Below are 9457 nucleotides of genomic sequence, written 5' to 3' on the forward strand. Positions count from 1 at the left end.
CTGATTGTTTAATTAACCTGTTGCTATTTGGTCCTGATTGGGCAGGACTGTTGCAACCGCTAATGTAACAAGGAACCCGATTATTATTATTAACACTCTTTTTCTAGGAGATTCTACCCATGTAGTTTTCACTTGTAATTTTGGATTTCTAGTGAAGACAACTCAAATTGACTGGATTTATAAAATTGTCTGACTTCACTGGTTTTCGCCGCAGGGCGTTAATCTTAACGGTAATGGATGACGTCATAATTTATTCATCTTGCGTTGCGGAGTACGATAATTTTAGAATTGTACGTGCTCGACGTACGTTAGTTACAGGTTTGCGCATGCGTATTTCGATTTGTTTACAAAAAGGGCGGAACTATTGCGTTGTATGTTGGGTACTAACGTTAAGTTAAGGTTAAAGTCGTGCGTCGAAAACTACCTTATCGCAAAAGTCTTGATTTCTTTCTGTTCGATCATTTTGAGCCGGTTATCGTAACATATGCAAATATCCAACAATGAGATATTGTCCACAAGTGGTGTTTTCTCGGAATCTGGGATGCACTTTCCTGCATTCTCAGTAGTATAATAACGATGACAGGCCTAACTATGAGAATGATGATGACAGGCCTAACTATGAGAATGATGATGACATATATAGGCGGTGAAACATTTTTGTGAGTGATGAAAGGATTAATGATCTCAAAATAAGCCCATCGAAGACCAGAGCCTGTCTCTTATACACATCTAGATGTGTATAAGAGACAGTATGTGGTTTCTGTAATATAAGGAACAGGCCTTTGCAAAATGAAACTTGAATGGTAGCATTGGAGTGACAATCACCATAGTTCTTTTTTATTATAATAATTTTATTAATAATACATTCCAATTCCTTCTAAATTTCACCTTGAATTTGTGATGAAAATGTGTGAACAAATAGGACTATATTTATTGCTTTGTACTTTTTATATTTCCTTATGTTGTTATATTATGAACTTGCCTACCTTTTTGAATCAAACGTTGTCTTGATCAATTTGATAAATACGAGTGATTTAAAACAAACTCAAATTAAATAAAAGTGCTCAGACACTAATTTTTAGTATAACTCAAACTTTATTTTGTACTGTGTGAAGAGAGTAGCTGACTGTCGAGAAAGGTGCACAAATTCAAACTAAATTAGGGATATCCTGTTAATTGTACCCGTGAATAGCCCTCCCTAAATATATTATTTCTAAATGGTTGGTTCTATGCGTGATCAATCAGTAATTTCGTAATGTTGTATTTCCCAACAAAGTACCATCAATCACCTAATGATGACTAGTAAGCTGCTCGACCTTACCACAATATTTATCACAGGTTTTCCTACTATGATAACCACAATTTGTCCTGCTGAGCCTTAACCTAGGGTCACTGACCAAGCAGATCTAGAACTACCATTAAAAATTATTAAAAGACAAAAAAATAATAAATTAAGCCACTGTGCATGTTTTCAATACATATTTTTTCATTCAGTCTTTTTTTCCTCACTTGTGCTGACAGTACGTTCACGGATCGTAAAGACTCATTGATTCATGAAACAATATAATTTATTTGAATTTCGATTTATAAGATGTGCTTATATTCAATACTAACATTTTGTATAGGCCTATAATTATATTGTGAATATTCATTAGGATGTAATATTGCTGTACTAAGAAATCTTTATAACATCGCGTATGCTTCTATTATTACTACGGCCTGTACAGATAAAGGTGTAAATTGGCTAAAATAATATAGGGTCTTATAGACCTGTACAATTACATTTCGATTTGACTTGACAGATGTATTCACATACACAAGATGAAAGTTAACTTAGGAGGAAACACAAGTCCTTGCAGTAAGAATTCACGTGTATTGTATTTTAATTGACGTCACACATTACTTGATAAAACGATAAAAAGAAAATGTACAGGGTTTCCGTATTAGTTTGCAACGATTTTTTAAAATTTTATTTTGTGGCTACGTTCGTGGCGAAGGAGCCAACAATCTGAATAACACCTACTTTAGCTTATCGTAAGACAGTGTTCACAAAAATGCAATAATATTACTAAAATAATTTTATAACAAAGTGCTGTCTTTTCCTTACATTTACCTTTTAATTGTGATTTTCGCTACGTAAATGCTTAATGTTATTATTAATATAAATTAAGAGGTAAAGGACAATTTCTATAACGGAATTCGTAATTAAGCCTATTAGGTTCTTTGATAATCCTATAGTTTTCGGTTTTAAGTTTCTAAATTTGTACATTGGTAGGTGTGTTCTTTTTCCTGTTACATCTGCTACAGTATACGTCACAAAATGCTCGTCTGAAATTATAATTCATTGCATTATATATCACAGGATTTACCGATGAATTTATATAAAGCATCAGACGGTTAATATAAATTAGTGAAGGGTTGTGTTCAATATGATACCATAATTAATACTACATGTATGTACTGTAGGATTGGTACTCATGTTTGACAAAAAATGATAATACTGTATATTCTCAATTATAATGTCAACATCTCAAAATACATTTATTCAATACTGTCACGATGCTGCCAAAAAGGGGCAAAGGATTGTGGGTACAATCATGACGTTCCATAGGAACATACCATTATATGATGAGGTGACATCAACACTCCCCCTTCACCTCATAATGTAAACAACTCAATTAAAATCAACACATTTTTAACACTAAAATCATTACAGTGACCACAAGGTGAAATAATCTACATGATGCTAATTACCGAACAAACATTTTCTGAATTTTTGAAGTTTACACTTTGAGATGGGTTTAGTAAATATATCAGCAATCATATTCTCTGTAGGACAATACTGCAGATCAATTACACCCTCTTTTAACATATTTCTTATGAAGTGATACTTGATATCAATGTGTTTTGATCGTTGACGATACACCGGATCCCTACATAGGGCAATTGCCCCTTGGTTGTCCCCCATAATTAATGCCCCAGGCAATTCCTTGGCTCCTAGTGCCATATACTCAGCCTCACATGTTGAAAGAGCAATCGTGGGTTGGCGTTTACTTTTCCAGGAAATGGGAGAGCTACCCTCACTCATGTAGAAACAGTAGCCTGTAGTACTTTTTCGGTCACTAGAGTTTGCCCAATCAGAGTCACTATACCCAGTTAATCTGGGCTGATCCGAGTCCGAAGACTTGTAAGTTAGTTTGTAACTAACAGTACCTTTTAGATATCTAAGCACATGCTTAGCAGTAATAAGGTCTTCAACCTTGGGGTCGGCTAGATTTTGGGATAACTTCCCGACTACCCATGTGATATCTGGCCGGGTACACATGGCTAGATATATAAGGCTACCCACTATCTCCCTATATCTATTGGGGTCAACCTCTTCAGTTTGGTTGTAGTTACCAATTTGCTTCACATGGGGTGGTTCTTGGTTTACAATCCAACATTGAGCACTTTTCCAACAGTTTCAAAATGTACCTGCTTTGGTTCATTGTGATCTCACCCTCCCTTTGTACAAAATCTATACCCAAGATAGGATAGGATACATTGTTTAGGTCTTTCATTTTGAACTTTCTTTTCATACAGTCTTCAAAATCATTCATAACATGCTCATTTGTTTCATAATTTTGTAAGTATTTGGGTGGTACCCTATTTCTTTGGGGATATCTCTTTGGTTTGTTAGTTTCTTCTGCTTCCCCAGATTCGGCTTGATCCTGATTCATGGCATGATCTTTTTCTAGATTTTTAGCAATTTCGATTTCAGACTCACTTTGGATTTGGGTTTGTGCCTCATTCTCATATTTTGTTAGGATGTGTGTTTCAATCTCATCTTCAACTTCAATGTTTTTTGAAGTTTGTGTCTCTTGATTACTTGAGTATTTTGAGACAATTTTAATGAGCCTGGCTCTTTGGACCCTGTCCTCACTAGGATAATAGATAAGATAGGCAGGACTTTTGGTATCATAACCGATGAAGACACCTTGTTTACCTTTTTGGTCTAATTTCTTAGTTCCATGGATATAGGCATAGCATGGGGAGCCAAATATTTGCATCTTTGACAAATTAGGTTTAATGTTTGTGAATGCTTCAAATGGTGTTTTCTTTATTCTGTTATTAAAGCATCTGTTTCTGATATAGGTTGCCGTCTTAATGGCATATGTCCAGAGATGTTTAGGGAGATTTGCCTCAAATAGGAGATACCTTGCCATTTCAAATAGGGTACGCCGATACCTTTCCGCAGTTCCGTTTTGATGGGGGGATTCCGGTGATGAGAACTCTTGTTTTATACCTTTATTTCTTAAAATGGTCATAAATTCCTGACCAGTGAATTCGCCACCGTTATCACACCTTAGTCGTTTGATTTGACCAATTGGGGAGCAGTCAGCCAGGAACTGGATTAATGCTGTTTTGGCATCACTCTTTGACCTGAGGAGGTAAGTAGATACAAGACCTGAGAAATCATCAACAAATGATATTACATATTTAAAACCATCCTTCCCAATGGGATCAATCGGGCCAGCTAGATCAGTGTGTATTAATTCTAATGGCCGGTTTGCCTTTCTATCGGATTCTCTGTTTCGAGAGTTAGTAAATTTCCCCTTAATACATACATCACATGTAGGTTCACCATTCCCCGAACCTTTATCAATATTCATCCCATTTACAACACTCTCAAGTTGGATTAAATCCTTCTTATTGCAGTGTCCTAATACTTTATGCCAATAGTCAATAGATATGTTCATTTGATCATTTTCACCTACTTCCAGATGATAAAGACCATTTATGACCTTAAGGTCAAAGGTTACTCCATCCTTCTTCATCCAACTGCTTTCTTTCTTGAAAACTAAATCAACACCACTCTCAGTTGCCTTTTTCACACTAAATATGCCTTGTGGATATGTCGGGCAATATAGGGCATTTGTTAATATGGCTTCTACGCATTGGCCTTGATTGTTGATCAAGTGAATCTTTGCATCTCCTCGTTTCACAGCACTTCCATACATTTTGGTGCCATCCGCAAGCTCAATGCAGTGGTTTATCTGCTTAAAATTCGGATCAATTCTTATGAAGGTGTCTTTGTTGACTACATGTGATGTGGCACCTGTGTCTATAATCAAGCCATCATTTAATTTCTTATTTTCGCTGATGTGAAAGTTGAAAGTGTGGTTTGCACTTTCATCGTAACTGCTGGGTGCAAAGTTAACTTTATTCTTGGGTTTGTATTTGTGTCTGTTACAGTCCCTCTCAAGATGTTTGGCACCCTTGTGATATTTACATCTTTTATCAATATCACACTGCTTTGCTAGATGTTTGGTTGACCCACAATTATAGCAAGTCATGTTTGACGTCTTCATAATAGTGTCATCCGCATAATCTGCAGTTTGCTCATTTTGATTCAGAGTCAAAATTCTCGGTTTCCTCAAAGTTTTTTAACGCCACTTTAAACCTGCTAAGTGAAATGTCTTCACTTGACTGAGTTATGTGTATTGAAAATTGTTTGAATTTCTTAGCCAACAATCCTTTCAACAGAATGGAGATTAACAATTTTCATTACTAGGAGCTTCATTTGCTCGCTGAAGAGCGCCAATTAACTTCTCCGCTCTTATGATGTATGACGTTACACTTTCCCCTTTCTCCATTTGGATGTTGATTAACTTCATGTATAGTGACACAATACGTGGTTTAGTGTTCCCTTGGTAATGTTCTCTTAAGATATCAATGGCTCTCTTACCGTCATTGTTGGACTCCCTCATGATTAAACCCAAACTTTTATCGTCAAGGCACTACTAGTTCAGCGTAGGCCTCGCGGTTCTTTGTCGCATACTCCGTCACCGCCTCTGCCGGTGTTGTTGGTGCGTCTGATGTTACAAACTTTTCGAGTTGTTTGGTTACCAAATAAGCCATGAATTTTGTTTCCCAGATCTCATAATCGTATGGATCGCCACTGAAAAGTAGCCTTTGGAACCTACTGGGCCCATAACCTGTAGGATTGGTACTCATGTTTGACAAAAAATGATAATACTGTATATTCTCAATTATAATGTCAACATCTCAAAATACGTTTATTCAATACTGTCACGATGCTGCCAAAAAGGGGCAAAGGATTGTGGGTACAATCATGACGTTCCATAGGAACATACCATTATATGATGAGGTGACATCAACATGTACACGGGTACAAAGCAAAGAACATAAACCGTAACAGTTATAAATACTGTCAAGAAAACTTTCACTTCTGATTTCGATGTTGGTTCTCTTCCGGCCAAACTAGTTGCTCTTCGTGACTTCCGCAGAGACATCAGCATCGCCATGTAAAGAGCTACTATGATAATAATCAACACAGCGAGAGCCTGATCTACATACCAAGGAATTAATGCAAGCCGGAAGTCTGCTGACTCTCTAATGCTACATATATAAGAAAATTCGGCAAAGTATCGACAGCAATGGGAGGCCCAACTAAATACGGTGCTTCGTGTACGGATCACGACAAGAAAATACACATTCCAAAACAAACATAAAAACCAGATGATGCCACACATCTTTATAGACCTGGAACAAATCCCAAATCCACTTTGTTTGAAGTTCAAAGGTCTGCAGACTGCCATGTAACGTTCAACGGACAACCAATATCGTTAAGATTGCCACATTTATTCCTGCATTCGAGAGGAACAAATGTAGTGGACAAACCCATTTCGGCACTAATGTCATACAAATCAGTTGCCGCACTTTTAATATAAGAGTTCCATATCAAGTTAGGTTCTGTTACTTGGAACAACGTATCAGCTATTGCCAAATTTACAAAGTAGACGTTAACAGGTGTGTGCATGCAGTTTTTACTTGCTATCACGATAATTGTCAATACGTTACCAATGATACCGATGGTGACTACGATTGGCATAATGATGGTGATGATACCTTTCTCCAAATCTGTATACAATAACGATTCTATGTAATCAGCCCAATTGTAGCTAATTGAGTAGTCAGTATCTTCTATCATAACGTATTTATATGATCCGTTATTGACGTCTGACATTGTGACGGAGAAAGCACTAGCTCAGCAGTAGTTTCGTTGTAGGGATAACAATGAATGAGAATGCAGATAATAATGCTTTGCCAGAATTAAATTTTTCATAGTTGTGTTAGTATTAAAGATGATAGTATAATAATCATTAAACAAAATAGGCATAATAATAATAATAATAATAATAATAATAATAATAATAATAATAATAATAATAATAATAATAATAATAATAATAATATTAACAATAAAAAAAAAACAATAGGCCTAATAGTAGTAGTAGAGCAGTAGTAGGCCTAGTAGTAGCAGTAGTTTTTGTTGTTGTTGTTGTGGTGGTGGTGGTGGTGATGGTGATAGTAGTAGGACCATAAATACCTTCCTACCTACCATGTTCGTTTTTGCTACAACACATAGAGCTCTCTGTCCTCTTTTTATCAAATCTTTCATATGAGAGATGACAGTAGTTTTTTTATACCTCCATGCATTAGTCAAGAGACTGTCGTTGCTGCTACTTCCCCTTTTTTCATACAAATTGTTAAGAAAATATAATCTATTAAACACATTTGTCAAATGTGTTTAATTCGTATACAAAATAGGGTAGCATCAACGACAGTCTCTTGACTAATGCATGGAGGTATGAAATAATGTAACTAATACAGTTACATTTACGTACTGACCCTGTTGTGATTATGGAACGCCGTTCAAGCAACAATGATAAGTGTGAACTTTCGATGATGAAAACAAGTGAATCGTCGATGATAAAAAGTGGATCGTCGATTATGAAAAGTGAACTGTCAATGATGAAAAAATGAATCGGCGATGATAAAAAGTGAATTGTCGGTATTGAAAAAAATGAATCGTCGATGGTAAAAAGTGAATCGTCGATGATTAAAAAAGTGAATCGTCGATGATGAACAAAGTGAATCGTGATGATTAAACAATTGAATCTTCGATGATGAAACAAATGAAATGTCGATGATGAAACAGTGAATCGCCGATGAATCGCTGATTCTAATTAAAGGGGTTACATTTTTTCGAGCAAGCAACAAGGTCTGAACATGATCTGCTGACGACATATATGTTGGTCTTACTGAAAATACGTTTAAAATTAGATACAATGGGCACACCAGCTCATTCCGTAATAATAAATACAAGAATAACACTTAGCCAATACATTTGGAAGCAAAAAGACGATAACATAAAGTACGAAATTAAATGGCGTATAAATGCAAATCATATTCCAACAATCAAGTTCCTTTTACGATATGCTACTTAAATTCTATAGGTTATCTTAGATCCATCTAAACAATAGGGAATTGATCACTTGATAATTAGCTACTCTACTGCTACTACTATTATATTTAAATTTGTAGCAAAAGATTATACTGATTAACAGACTATATTAAAATGATTTTATTTTTATCACAGATCTTAATTTCTTACAGAAAGATATATTATTTGAAAGTTGCAGTCTGTTTTTCACCATTAATTTATTTTCCAACATAAAATTCCAATTGAAATGTGATAATTTTCTGCGATTTTTAAATATTAATAAATCTTTATTCAAATAACAAAGGCTTAAGTATTTGAAAAAACTGTGTTTGAATAAAATATACAAAATGATTTACCAAGGATGAAGAAAGTCTTTGATAGTAGTCAACTACACTGTGATTGTAGTCAGCAGTACTCTGATCGTGTATTCAGTAGGCCTACACTCTGATTTAGTATCTAGATTTTTGTAGTCGGTAACTCTCTGTCTAGTCAACAACACCCTAAGTATGTAGTCATCAAAGCCTTGATAGTGTAGTTAGCAATATTCTGATTGAGTTGCCAGCAATACTCTTATTGAGTAGTCAGCAATACTCTGATTGTGTAGCCTGCAATACTCTGATTGTGTAGTCAGCAATGCTGTGATTATATAGTAAACAACACTCAAAATAAATTTACTTAATTTATGTTAAGTGAAGACTATGAATAAATGAGATACAATACATAATAGATTAAAGCTCTTCATGAATTAAAAAATAATATGTGTGCATACTATGTGAAATATAATGTGTGCCTTCATATTGCTTTTATCGATGTGCTGCTCCCAAAAGGAGATTTAATGATGATGATGACGAATAACAGATTATGAATAATAATAATAATAAATAATAAATAATAATAATAATAATTAATAATAATAATAAATAATAATAATAATTAATAATAACAATAATAAATAATAATAATAAATAATAATGATAATAATAAAAATAATAATAATAATAAATAATAATGATAATAATAATAAATAATAAATAATAATAATGATAATAATAATAATATTAAAAATAATAATAAATAATAAATAATAAATAATAAATAATAAATAATAATAATAATAAATAATAATAATAATAATAATAATAATAATAATAATAATAATAATAATAA

This window comes from Anneissia japonica, unplaced genomic scaffold, assembly GCF_011630105.1.
Source record: "Anneissia japonica isolate Jap-2015-1 unplaced genomic scaffold, ASM1163010v1 scaffold1374_len1023071_cov147, whole genome shotgun sequence".
Taxonomy (NCBI): Eukaryota; Metazoa; Echinodermata; class Crinoidea; order Comatulida; family Comatulidae; genus Anneissia; species Anneissia japonica.